Here is a 12474-nt window from a genome sequence, read left to right as displayed (position 1 = left end):
ATGGCCACCCCCTCGCGATCGCTCCCGACGAATGGAAATCCCCGGTGACATCACTTCCTCTCCTGTAATGTAAACACAGGAGAGGAAGTGATGTATTCTCTCCTCCGTGTCGGTATTTTTCGTTCCGACACGGAGGAGAGCGGATCAGTGAGTTGCACCAACACATCCCACACACAGTAGAACATGCCAGGCACACTCACACCCCCCCTTTACCCCCCGATCACCCCCCCAATTACCCCTGCCCCCCAGTCACAGTGACACCAATGTCATTTTTTTTTTTTTTTTTTTTTTTTTTGCATTGGTGTCATTTGTGACTGTAATAACTGTTAGGGCAGTTAGGGTTAGCCCCCTTTAGTTCTAATGTACCCCCCTAACCCCCCCAATAAAGGTTTAACCCCGTGATCACCCCCCGTCGCCAGTGTCACTAAGGCTGGGTTCACATTGCAGCGGTTTATGAGAACGAATGTGATTCGCACCGCACTGCAGTGCAAATCACATCCGATCTCTGTGCGATTCGAGTTCAGCCATTCGCCGCACCCGCAGCACCCGCCACACCCGCCGCACCCGCCGCAAATTCGCACGGGACCCTTTTTTTGGCCCGCAGCAGAATCGGATCGCATGGGTGTTCACACCATGCGATCCGAGTTTGCAGATCGCACTGCGATATGCGAACTGATCTGGGGGTGTCAGTAACATTTCACTGACACTCCCAGCAGTTCGCATAGGGCAGTGTGAACTGCCGCCGGGAGGCATGCGATGCGGGAACCCGCCGCGGATTCGCGGCGTTTCCGCATCGCTCCAGTGTGAACCCAGCCTAATAAGCGATCATTTTTCTGATCGCCGTATTAGTGTCACAGGTGACGCTAGTTAGGCAGGTAGGTATTTAGGTTCGCCGCAGCTTTTTATAGCGCTAGGGACCCCCATATACTACCGCATAAAGCCCCCTGATTGCCCCCTAGTTAACCCTTTCACCAGTGATCACCATATAACTGTTACAGGTGACGCTGGTTGGTTAGTTATTTTTTTATAGTTTCAGGGCACCCGCCATTTATTACCTAATAAAGGTTTAACCCCCTGATCACCCGGCAGGTGTCATTTGTGACTAATAACTGTTAGGGCAGTTAGGGTTAGCCCCCTTTAGTTCTAAGGTACCCCCCTAACCCCCCCAATAAAGGTTTAACCCCGTGATCACCCCCCGTCGCCAGTGTCACTAAGGCTGGGTTCACATTGCAGCGGTTTATGAGAACGGATGTGATTCGCACCGCACTGCAGTGCAAATCACATCCGATCTCTGTGCGATTCGAGTTCAGCTATACAGATAGTATGGCTGAATTCGTGTCGCACCCGCCGCAAACTCGCACGGGACCCTTTTTTTGGTCCGCAGCAGAATCGGATCGCATGGGTGTTCACACCATGCGATCCAAGTTTGCAGATCGCACTGCGATATGCGAACTGATCTGGGGGTGTCATTAACATTTCACTGACACTCCCAGCAGTTCGCATAGGGCAGTGTGAACTGCCGCCGGGAGGCATGCGATGCGGGAACCCGCCGCGCATTCGTGGCGTTCCCGCATCGCTCCAGTGTGAACCCAGCCTAATAAGCGATCGTTTTTCTGATCGCTGTATTAGTGTCACAGGTGACGCTAGTTAGGCAGGTAGGTATTTAGGTTCGCCGCAGCTTTTTATAGCGCCAGGGACCCCCATATACTACCGCATAAAGCCCCCTGATTGCCCCCTAGTTAACCCTTTCACCAGTGATCACCATATAACTGTTACAGGTGACGCTGGTTGGTTAGTTATTTTTTTATAGTTTCAGGGCACCCGCCATTTATTACCTAGTCTCACTAGTGTACCCCTAAATTTAGGGGTGTCTACTTTCTAAAATGGGGTCATTTGGGGGGGGGGGTTTGTGCCATCTTGGCATTTTATGGCCTTCAAAACTGTAACGCCCTTAGAAAGCCTGAAGGCGGTGCTTGGTTTTTGGGGCCCCGTACGCGGCTAGGCTCCCAAAAAGTCCCACATATGTGGTATCCCCGTACTCAGGAGAAGCAGCAGAATTTATTTTGGGGTGTCATTTCACATATGCCCATGGCATGCGTGAGCAATATATCATTTAGTGACAACTTTGTGAAAAAAAAAAAAGTTTGTAATTTTCCCGCAACTTGTGGCAAAATATAAAATATTCCATGGACTCAACATGCCTCTCAGCAAATAGCTTGGGGTGTCTACTTTCTAAAATGGGGTCATTTGTGGGGGTTTTGTGCCATCTTGGCATTTTATGGCCTTCAAAACTGTAATAGGTAGTGAGAAGTGAACTCAAAAAATTACGCCCTTAGAAAGCCTGAAGGCGGTGCTTGGTTTTCGGGGCCCCGTACGCGGCTAGGCTCCCAAAAAGTCCCACATATGTGGTATCCCCGTACTCAGGAGAAGCAGCAGAATTTATTTTGGGGTGTCATTTCACATATGCCCATGGCATGCATGAGCAATATATCATTTAGTGACAACTTTGTGAAAAAAAAAAAAAAAAAAAAAAAGTTTGTAATTTTCCCGCAACTTGTGGCAAAATATAAAATATTCCATGGACTCAACATGCCTCTCAGCAAATAGCTTGGGGTGTCTACTTTCTAAAATGGGGTCATTTGTGGGGGTTTTGTGCCATCTTGGCATTTTATGGCCTTCAAAACTGTAATAGGTAGTGAGGCGTGAAATCAAAAATTGACGCCCTTAGAAAGCCTGAAGGCGGTGCTTGGTTTTCGGGGCCCTGTACGCGGCTAGGCTCCCAAAAAGTCCCACATATGTGGTATCCCCGTACTCAGGAGAAGCAGCAGAATTTATTTTGGGGTGTCATTTCACATACGCCCATAGCATGTGTGAGCAATATATCATTTAGTGACAACTTTGTGTAAAAAAAAAAAAAAAATTTTTTTTTTGTCATTATTCAATCGCTTGAGGCAAAAAAATAAAATATTCAATGGGCTCAACATGCCTCTTATCAATTTCCTTAGGGGGTCTACTTTCCAAAATGGGGTCATTTGGGGGGGTTTTGTACTGCCCTGTCATTTTAGCACCTCAAGAAATGAGATAGGCAGTCGTAAACTAAAAGCTGCGTAAATTCCAGAAAACGTACCTTAGTTTGTAGATGTGACAACTTTTGCGCAAACCAATAAATATACAATTATTGACTTTTTTTTTACCAAAGACATGTGGCTGAATACATTTTGTCCTAAATGTATGACTAAAATTGAGTTTATTGGATTTTTCTAATAACAAAAAGTAGAAAATATCATTTTTTTTCAAAATTTGCGGTCTTTTTACGTTTATATCGCAAAAAATAAAAATCGCAGAGGCAATCAAATACCATCAAAAGAAAGCTCTATTTGTGGGAAGAAAAGGACGCAAATTTTGTTTGGGTACAACATTGCATGACCGCGCAATTACCAGTTAAAGCAGCGCAGTGCCAAAGTGTAAAAAGACCTCTGGTCATTTACCAGCAAAATGGTCCGGTCTGAAAGTGGTTAAAGTATAGGAAAGGGAAAAAAGTATAAGACCAAACATCATCCTAAATATTACTAACCTAATCATAGACGGACTGACAGAGAGGCGCCTCTGTGGAACCAGCAATGGACAACCAGTTCCACTTCCTGATATACCCCCCCCCCCCCCTATTCAGGGTGATGGCATCACTGCCGAATGGGAGCGGACGTCCACAGCCTACAATGCCCAGAATGCTTCACCGGAACATGACGCACGTGGGTAACATTTGAATAAGCCATCCTGAATGGCCCACAGTGATCAAAGTCAATCCCATTGGTGGGATGACAGAGTGGAAAGAGGGAGCTATAGTGGGAGAAGGAAATAAACTGTAGGAAAAGAAAGTGGATGATATACTCTAAGTTGTACACCATGTGACCAGATAATTATTCGAAAAGCCTGAGCAGCTGGGACACTACCACTAGTGTTGAGCAGACACCTGGATTTTTGGGTTCCACGGGTTCGGCCGAACTTTGGAAAAAAGTTTGAATTCGGGGACCCGAACTTGACCCGAACTTGATCCCGAACCCCATTGAAGTCAATGGGGACCCGAACTTTTGAGGACTAATATAGCTCTAAAAAAAGTAATGGAAAGAGCTAGAGGGCTGAAAATGTTTTTAAGAGCATGGCAAGTGCTCTGCAAACAAATGTGGATAGGGAAATAACTTAAAATAACATAAAAAAAAAAAAATGTATATGCTGGAGGCCCCCTTCTCAGAAGAAGAGGTACAGGAAGTGATTAAGAACCTCAGAAACTCAACGGCATGATGCCACACATATGGTGGGAATGCCCCAGAATACGCCCTTTCTGGAAAAAATTATTCAATTTAATGGAAAAGCTAGTGGGAAAATAAAATACTTTGAAATTAACCACTTCAATACCGGGCACTTAAACACCTTCCTGCCCAGACCAATTTTGAGCTTTCAGCGCTGTCGCACTTTGAATGACAATTGCGCGGTCATGCTACACTGTACCCAAATGAAATTTTTATCATTTTTTTCCCACAAATAGAGCTTTCTTTTGGTGGTATTTGATCACCTCTGTGGTTTTTATTTTTTGCTAAACAAATAAAAAAATACCGAAAATTTTGAAAAAAAAAAAAGTTTTTTTTTTGTTTCAGTTTCAAAACTTTGCAAATAAGTAAGTTTTCTCCTTCACTGATGGGCACTGATGGGGTTACACTGATGGGCAATGATAAGGTGGCACTGATGGGCACCGATGAGGTGGCACCAATGAAGTGGCACTGATGAGGTGGCATTGATGGACACCGATATGTGGCACTGATAGGCGGCACTGATGGGCGACACAGATGGGCACTGATAGGTGGCATAAATTGGCACAGATTGGCATGGATGGGCATGGATAGGTGGCATAGGTGGGCATGGGTTAGACGGCACAGGTGGGCATGGGTAGGCGGCACAGGTGGGCATGGGTAGGTGGCACAGGTGGGCATGGGTAGGCGGCACAGGTGGGCATGGGTAGGCACTGATAGGCGGCACAGATGGGAACTGATAGGCGGCATTGTATTATAATATATTGTACTAATGGATGCCAATCAGTGCCAATCAATAATGCATGCCAATCAGTGATGCCAATTGTGGGCACGGATTGGAATCCATTATGGGCACTGATTGGCATCCATTGTGGCACGGACTGCAATCCCTGGTGGTCTAGGGTGGCATACCTTGTCCTTGGCATCCCTGGTGGTCTGGTGGCGTCCCTGGTGGTCCAGTGTGGGCATCCTCGGGGGGGCTGTGCTGATAATCGATTAGCACAGACCCCCCCTGTCAGAGGAGCAGCCGATCGGCTCTCCTCTACTCGCGTCTGACAGACGCGAGTGAGGAAAAGCCGATCACCGGCTTTTCCTATTTACACTGTGATCAGCCGTGATTGGACACGGCTGATCACGGGGTAAAGAGTCTCCGTCGGAGACTCTTTACCGAGATCGTAGTTGCCGGGTGTCAGACTGATACCCCGCAACAACGATCGCCGCGATGCGCGCCCCCGGGGGCGCGCAGCGGATCATAATCCTGATCACGTCATATGACGTCCGGTCAGGATTATGAAACCACTTTGCCGCCGTCTATTTGCTATAGGGCGGGCGGCAAGTGGTTAAAAAAATTAACAGTTATAATCTTGACCTAGGAGGACGAGGTCTATATGGAGTAGGAGGTTGAGGTGGCGGTAGATTTGGCGGTGTAGGTGGATGCGGCGGTGGAGGAGGACGAGGTAGCCAACACTGGTTCAAAAATACAACAATGGCTGGGTAAGGCCAGTGATGTGTGGAATTCTGTCCCCCGTCTGATAGTGTCTGCCCTGTATGGCGCTTGCTCAGTATGTAGGACAAGGGGATTTCGAAAATCTCCGAAGACGAGCGGCGCTGCCCGGTGAGTCCAGGTTCAAGCCACAGCATTCGAGGTTCAAGCCGAGCAAACCAAGGCCGTGCCCGAAGCGTGGCGAGCGAAGTGAGCCCGTGAGGGGCCCTGTTACTATGTGCTAACGTATGTCCACTTGGATGGTGGGGCTTGAACCTGCACTCACTGCGCAGGCGCCGTTCATCTTCCGAGATTTTCGGATTCTCCTTGGCCGGACACTATCCGATGGCCAGACAGTTTTTGTCAGAACACTGGTATACATGTCTATTCTGCACAAGTCCTGTGGGATCCATGCCTGGTTAATTTTAATGAACGTGAGCTTGTCCACATTGGCTCTGGACAGGCGGCTGTGCTTGTCTGTGATAACACCCCCTGCCGTGCTAAATACACGTTCAGATAATACACTGGCTGCAGGGCAGGCCAGCACCTCCAAGGCGTAAAGGGCAAGCTCAGGCCATGTGCTCAATTTGGAGACCCAGAAGTTGAAGGGGGCAGACCTGCTATTCAGTACATGCAAGCATGTACACACATACTGCTCCACCATGTTGGTGAAATGCTGCCTCCTGCTAAGACGTTCCATCTCAGCTGGTGGTGCTGGTTCTTGTGGCGTGCTGACAAAGCTTTTCCACATTTCGGCCATGCTAACCCTGCCTTCTGAGTTGCTGGTGGTGCCCCGGATGCGTTGGCGACCTCTTCCTCCTCCTCTGCCTTCACCTTGTGCTTCCACCGTACCCCCGCTGTCAGGTGGGAATGCCACCAGCAGCGCATCTACCAGTGTGCGCTTGTACTCACGCATCTCACGATCACGCTCCAGTGAAGGAATTAAGGACGGTATGTTGTCCTTGTAATGGGGATCCAGCAGGGTGGCCATCCAGTAATCAGCACCAGTTAGAATGTGGACAACTCGGCGGTCATTGCAGAGACCCGCTCATGTGTGCCAGGCTGCCGGGAGGAAACGAAAGGCTGTCCTCTGTGGGAGGTGTATCGTCTGTGTCCTCTGTATCCCCCCAGCCACGCACCAGTGATGGCCATGAGCTGGTCTGGGTGGCACCCTGCTGTGAACATGGTTCCTCCTCATCCATCTCCTCCTCCTCATCCTCCTCCTCGTCATCCTCCAGAACTGTGCCCTAGGTGCCGGACAATTGTGTACCTGGCATTTGTTGGTGCAGGAACCCACCCTCATAGCCACTTGTGAATGACTGCCCTGAAAGCCTTGGAAATGATCCCTCTTCCTCCTCCTTCTCCTCCTGTGCCACATTCTCTTCCATCATTGCCTGAAGCATTTTTTCAAGGAGGCATAGGACTGGGGTAGTAACGCTGAGAACGGCATCATCGGCACTGGCCATGTTGGTGGAGTACTCAAAACAGCCCAACAAGGCACACAGGTCTCGCATGGAGGCCCAGTTATTGGTGGTGAAGTGGTGCTGTTCCGCAGAACGACTCACGCGCGCGTGCTGCAGCTGAAACTCCACTATCACCTGTTGCTGCTCGCACAGTCTGGCCAGCATGTGCAAGGTGGAGCCCCACCTTGTGGGCACATCACATATGTGGCGGTGAGCGGGAAGGCTGAAGTTACACTGCAGCGCTGACAGGCGAGCAGCAGCAGGGTGAGAACTCCGAAAGTGTGCACAGACAGCCCGCACTTTCTGCAGCAGCTCTGGCATATCGGAGTAATTTTTAAGGAACCTCTAGACCACCAAGTTCAAACTGGCTAGGCCTAGAGCTGCTATGAGATTTCGCCCATTATCGCACACCACCAGGCCGGGCTTGAGGCTCACTGCCACCAAGCACTCATCGGTCTGTTTTTCCATGTCCCACCACAACTCCTGCACGGTGTGGGGTTTTTCCCCCAAAAAGAAAAGTTTAAAAACTGCCTGCAGTCGTTTACCCCTGGCTGTGCTGGAGTTGATGGTAAAGCCGTTACGCTGACCGGATGAGGAGGCGGTAAAGAATGAGGAAGCGGAGTAGGAGGAGTTAGCAACAGGAGGCAAACTGAAGCACCCTGCAATCCTTGGTGGTGGAAGGACATGCGCCAAACTGCTATCTGCCTCAGGCCCAGCTGCCACTGCCTTTACCCAGTGTGCTGTTAGAGAGATATAACGTCCCTGACCGTGCTAACTGGTCCACGCATAGTTAGGTGGACCTTGCCACAGATGCCGTTGAGCAGTCCACACCTGATTTTGTCCCCCACTTGGTTGTGCAGGGAAGGGATGGCTCGCCTGGAAAAGTAGTGGTGGCTGAGCACAACGTATTGTGGGACAGCCAATGCCATCAGGCTTTTAAAACTCTGTGTCTCCACCAGACAGAATGACAGCATTTCAAAGGCAAGGAATTTTGAAATGCTGGCATTCAGGGCCAGGGATCGCGGGTGGCTAGGGGGGTACTTCCTCTTCCTCGCCAGTGTTTGGGAGATAGAGAGCTGAACCCTTCCATGGGACATTGTGGAGATGGTTGGTGACCCAGGTGGTAGTGTTGCTGGCAGCTCCTCTGTTTGCGGGTTGGCAGGTGCCTCTGTCACTACAGAGGTGGATGAAGAGGCCGAGACTGCAGCAGAAAAGGAAGCAAGAGACCTTTCTTGGTTTTTGACGTGTCTACTCCACTGCAGCTTGTGCTTTGCACTTAGATGCCAGGTTATGCAGGTTGTGCTCAGGTTGAGAACGTTTATGCCTCGCTTCAGGCTCTGATTGCACAGCATGCAAACCACTCGTGTCTTGTCATCAGCACATTGTCTGAAGAACTGCCACGCTAGGGAACTCCTTGGACCTGGCTTTGGTGTGCTCGGTCCCTTGCTGTGTTGAGCAGTAGCAGGCGTAGTGTCTAGGGGACGGACGCTCCGCTTTTGCACCCTGCTCCCTCTTTTGCTGTGCTGGTGGCTCTGTGCGACCACCACCTCTTCCCCCGAACTACATTGGTCACCTGCATGACGTTGATTCCATGTGGGGTCCAGGACCTCATTGTCCTCCACATCATTTTCCACCCAGTCTTCAACCCGCCCTCCTTGTTGGTCTGCACAATTGCGAAAGCAGCAGCAGTTGGCACCTATGTTTCTTCATTGTCCGAGACATGCTGCAATGGTCCTCCCATGTACTCATCATGAAACAGAAGTGGTTGGGCATCGGTGCACACAATCTCTTCCACTTCTGTGGCAGGGCTAGGTGGATATCCCCGGGAAACCCTGCTAACAGAGTCATCAAAAAGCAGAGAGACTGCTGCATGATTTGGGGCTCAGACTGCTTGGCTGATTTGCAAGGGGGTGATGTGAAAGACTGATGGACATCGGCTGCAGGTGTCAACTCTGATCTTTCATTAAGAGACTGGGTGGGAGACAATGTCAAGGAACCGTAGGCACTGTCAACAACCCAATCTACTATCGCCTGTACTTGTCCTGGCCTCAACATTTGTACAGCCACATTAGGCCTGACCAAATACCGCTGCAGGCTCTGTCACCTACTCACACATGAGGAAGGTGTTTCACTTGTGCGTGTAGCTGGCACAGATTGACCATGTCCTCTCCCTGCAACAGGAGCTCCACCAGCAGCACCACAACTGGAGCCACGTCCCTTCTTTGATGTTCTCCTCATATTTTCCAAATTTAGGATCTTGCCCTAAATGGCTGTTTTTGCAATAGCAGAATACACCCAGAGTATGTGAGCAGTGTATCTCAGAGCTACAGAAATGCCGAAAATGCTATTCCAAAAAATTGTTTTTGCCCTAAATTTTTTTTTGAATAGCACAATAGAAAAAAAATATATAACTTGTGTAACGCACACCTCCAAATATGCAGAAAGCACTGCAAAATATTTTTTTTTGCCCTAAATGGGTGTTTTTGGTAGCATATGCAGTGCTGGTGCACTGAGCTTGAAGATAAAAGTTATATTTTCTCTGGCACTGGGCTCATGGCAGTGTAAAAAGACTGTGCACTACAACCCAACCAGGTAAATCTATGTAGATCGCTGAGTTATTAGAATAGATTAGATTAGATTAGATTAGATAGAATAGATAATTCTCTCTCCCTCAAAGCAGCAACAGGAACCTTGCCCTACACTGTCTATCTTTTCTCTCAGTGCAGTGTAAAACACAACTAAGGCCGCGTACACACGCGCGGACTGTTCGCCCAACCTTGTTCGGCAAACAGTTTGTCAAACAGTCCGCTCAAAATTTGCATGAGCGGACTTGCCCACACACGAGCGGACTGTTTGACGAACAAGGTTGGGCAAACAGTTCGCTCAACTTTTGAAATGAACGGACTCGCCCACGTAAGGAGGAGGCAAATCCGCCCATTTCGAGCGCGTGTACAGGTAGGCGGGGCCCGCGAAGGAGACGTCGCGGGCTCCGCCGCCTGGAATGGGCTTAAAGGGGAACCCCAACGCCGAAAAAAATCGGCGTGGGGGTTCCCCCCAAGTCCAGACCAGACCCTTGTCCGAGCACGCTACCCGGCCGGCCAGGAAAGGGGGGCGAGCGAGCGCGCCCCCCCTCCTGAGCCGTACCAGGCCGCGTGCCCTCAACATGGGGGGTGCCTTGGGGAAGGGGGGGGCCGCGCGGCCCCCCCCACCCCAAAGCACCTTGTCCCCATGTTGATGAGGACAAGGGCCTCTTCCCGACAACCCTGGCCGTTGGTTGTCGGGGTCTGCGGGCGGGGGGCTTATCGGAATCCGGGAGCCCCCTTTAAGAAGGGGGCCCCCGGATACCGGCCCCCCACCCTATGTGAATGAGTATGGGGTACAATGTACCCCTACCCATTCACCTGTGAAATAAAGTACAAATAAAAACACAACACAGGGGGAAAAAATATTTTATTGCACAGCCGGGGGTCTTCCGTCTTCGGGGGTCTTCTCGCCGGACTCCTCCGCTATGTGTGTGTAGCTCTTTTGCCAGCGGAGGAGTCCGGCTTTCTTCCTCCCCGCCGCCGGCCTCTTCTCCCGACTTCGGGGGTCTTGTCCCCCTCTTCGGTTCTTCTGCCGGGCCACCGCGCCTGGTCCGGTGGCCCGGTCTTCTGTCGCCGTCTTCCGTTCTTCTGTCGCCGCCTTCGGTTCTTCTGCCGGGCCACCGCGCCTTCTTGTAGCTCTTTTACAGGCGGTGGCCCGGTCTTCTGTCTTGTTCTTCTTGTTCTTCTCCAGGCGATGTTGACACGTCGCTCCCTCCGGCCGGAATGCCAGAGCCGCCCTGCGCTGTGACTTATATAGTGACAATGGGGCGGGGTCACATGGTATATGTCACATGGGTTGATGTCACATGGTGACCCCGCCCCCTTACGATGTCATAGTCCCCATGTGACATCAACCCATGTGACCAACCCATGTGACATATACCATGTGACCCCGCCCCATTGTCACTATATAAGTGACCGCACAGCGCGTCCCCGGCATTCCGGCCGGAGAGCTCGTCGAGTCAACATCTCCAGGAGAAGAACAAGAAGAAGAACACGAACGGAAGGCGGCGACGGCGACAGAAGACCGGGCCACCGCCTGTAAAAGAGCTACAAGAAGGCGCGGTGGCCCGGCAGAAGAACCGAAGGCGGCGACAGAAGAACGGAAGACGGCGACAGAAGACCGGGCCACCGGACCAGGCGCGGTGGCCCGGCAGAAGAACCGAAGAGGGGGACAAGACCCCCGAAGTCGGGAGAAGAGGCCGGCGGCGGGGAGGAAGAAAGCCGGACTCCTCCGCTAGCAAAAGAGCTACACACACATAGCGGAGGAGTCCGGCGAGAAGACCCCCGAAGACGGAAGACCCCCGGCTGTGCAATAAAATATTTTTTCCCCCTGTGTTGTGTTTTTATTTGTACTTTATTTCACAGGTGAATGGGTAGGGGTACATTGTACCCCATACTCATTCACATAGGGTGGGGGGCCGGTATCCGGGGGCCCCCTTCTTAAAGGGGGCTCCCGGATTCCGATAAGCCCCCCGCCCGCAGACCCCGACAACCAACGGCCAGGGTTGTCGGGAAGAGGCCCTTGTCCTCATCAACATGGGGACAAGGTGCTTTGGGGTGGGGGGGCCGCGCGGCCCCCCCTTCCCCAAGGCACCCCCCATGTTGAGGGCACGCGGCCTGGTACGGCTCAGGAGGAGGGGCGCGCTCGCTCGCCCCCCTTTCCTGGCCGGCCGGGTAGCGTGCTCGGACAAGGGTCTGGTGTGGACTTGGGGGGAACCCCCACGCCGATTTTTTTCGGCGTTGGGGTTCCCCTTTAAGCCCATTCCAGGCGGCGGAGCCCGCGACGTCTCCTTCGCGGGCCCCGCCTACCTGTACACGCGCTCGAAATGGGCGGACTTTCCGAGCGGGAACAGTCCGCTCATTTCGAAAGTACAGCGGACAAGCCCACACACGGGCGGACTGTTCGCTCAAACACAGTTTCAGCGGACAGTTTTTCGGAATTTCCGAAAGACATTGTCCGTCCAACTGTCCGCTGAAACTGTCCGCTGAAAGCCCACACACGAGCGGACTGTCCGCCCAAACACTGTTCAGCGGACAAGGTTGGGCGAACAGTCCGCCCGTGTGTACGCGGCCTAACACACTCCTATCATGTCATTCTCTCCATCAGAGCAGCAGCAGCCAGGAACCTTTCCCTACAC

Source organism: Lithobates pipiens, unplaced genomic scaffold (assembly GCF_037356315.1).
Source record: "Lithobates pipiens isolate NorthernLeopardFrog02 unplaced genomic scaffold, aLitPip1_a1.2 Scaffold_18, whole genome shotgun sequence".
Classification (NCBI taxonomy): Eukaryota; Metazoa; Chordata; class Amphibia; order Anura; family Ranidae; genus Lithobates; species Lithobates pipiens.
This window is presented reverse-complemented; position numbering follows the sequence as displayed.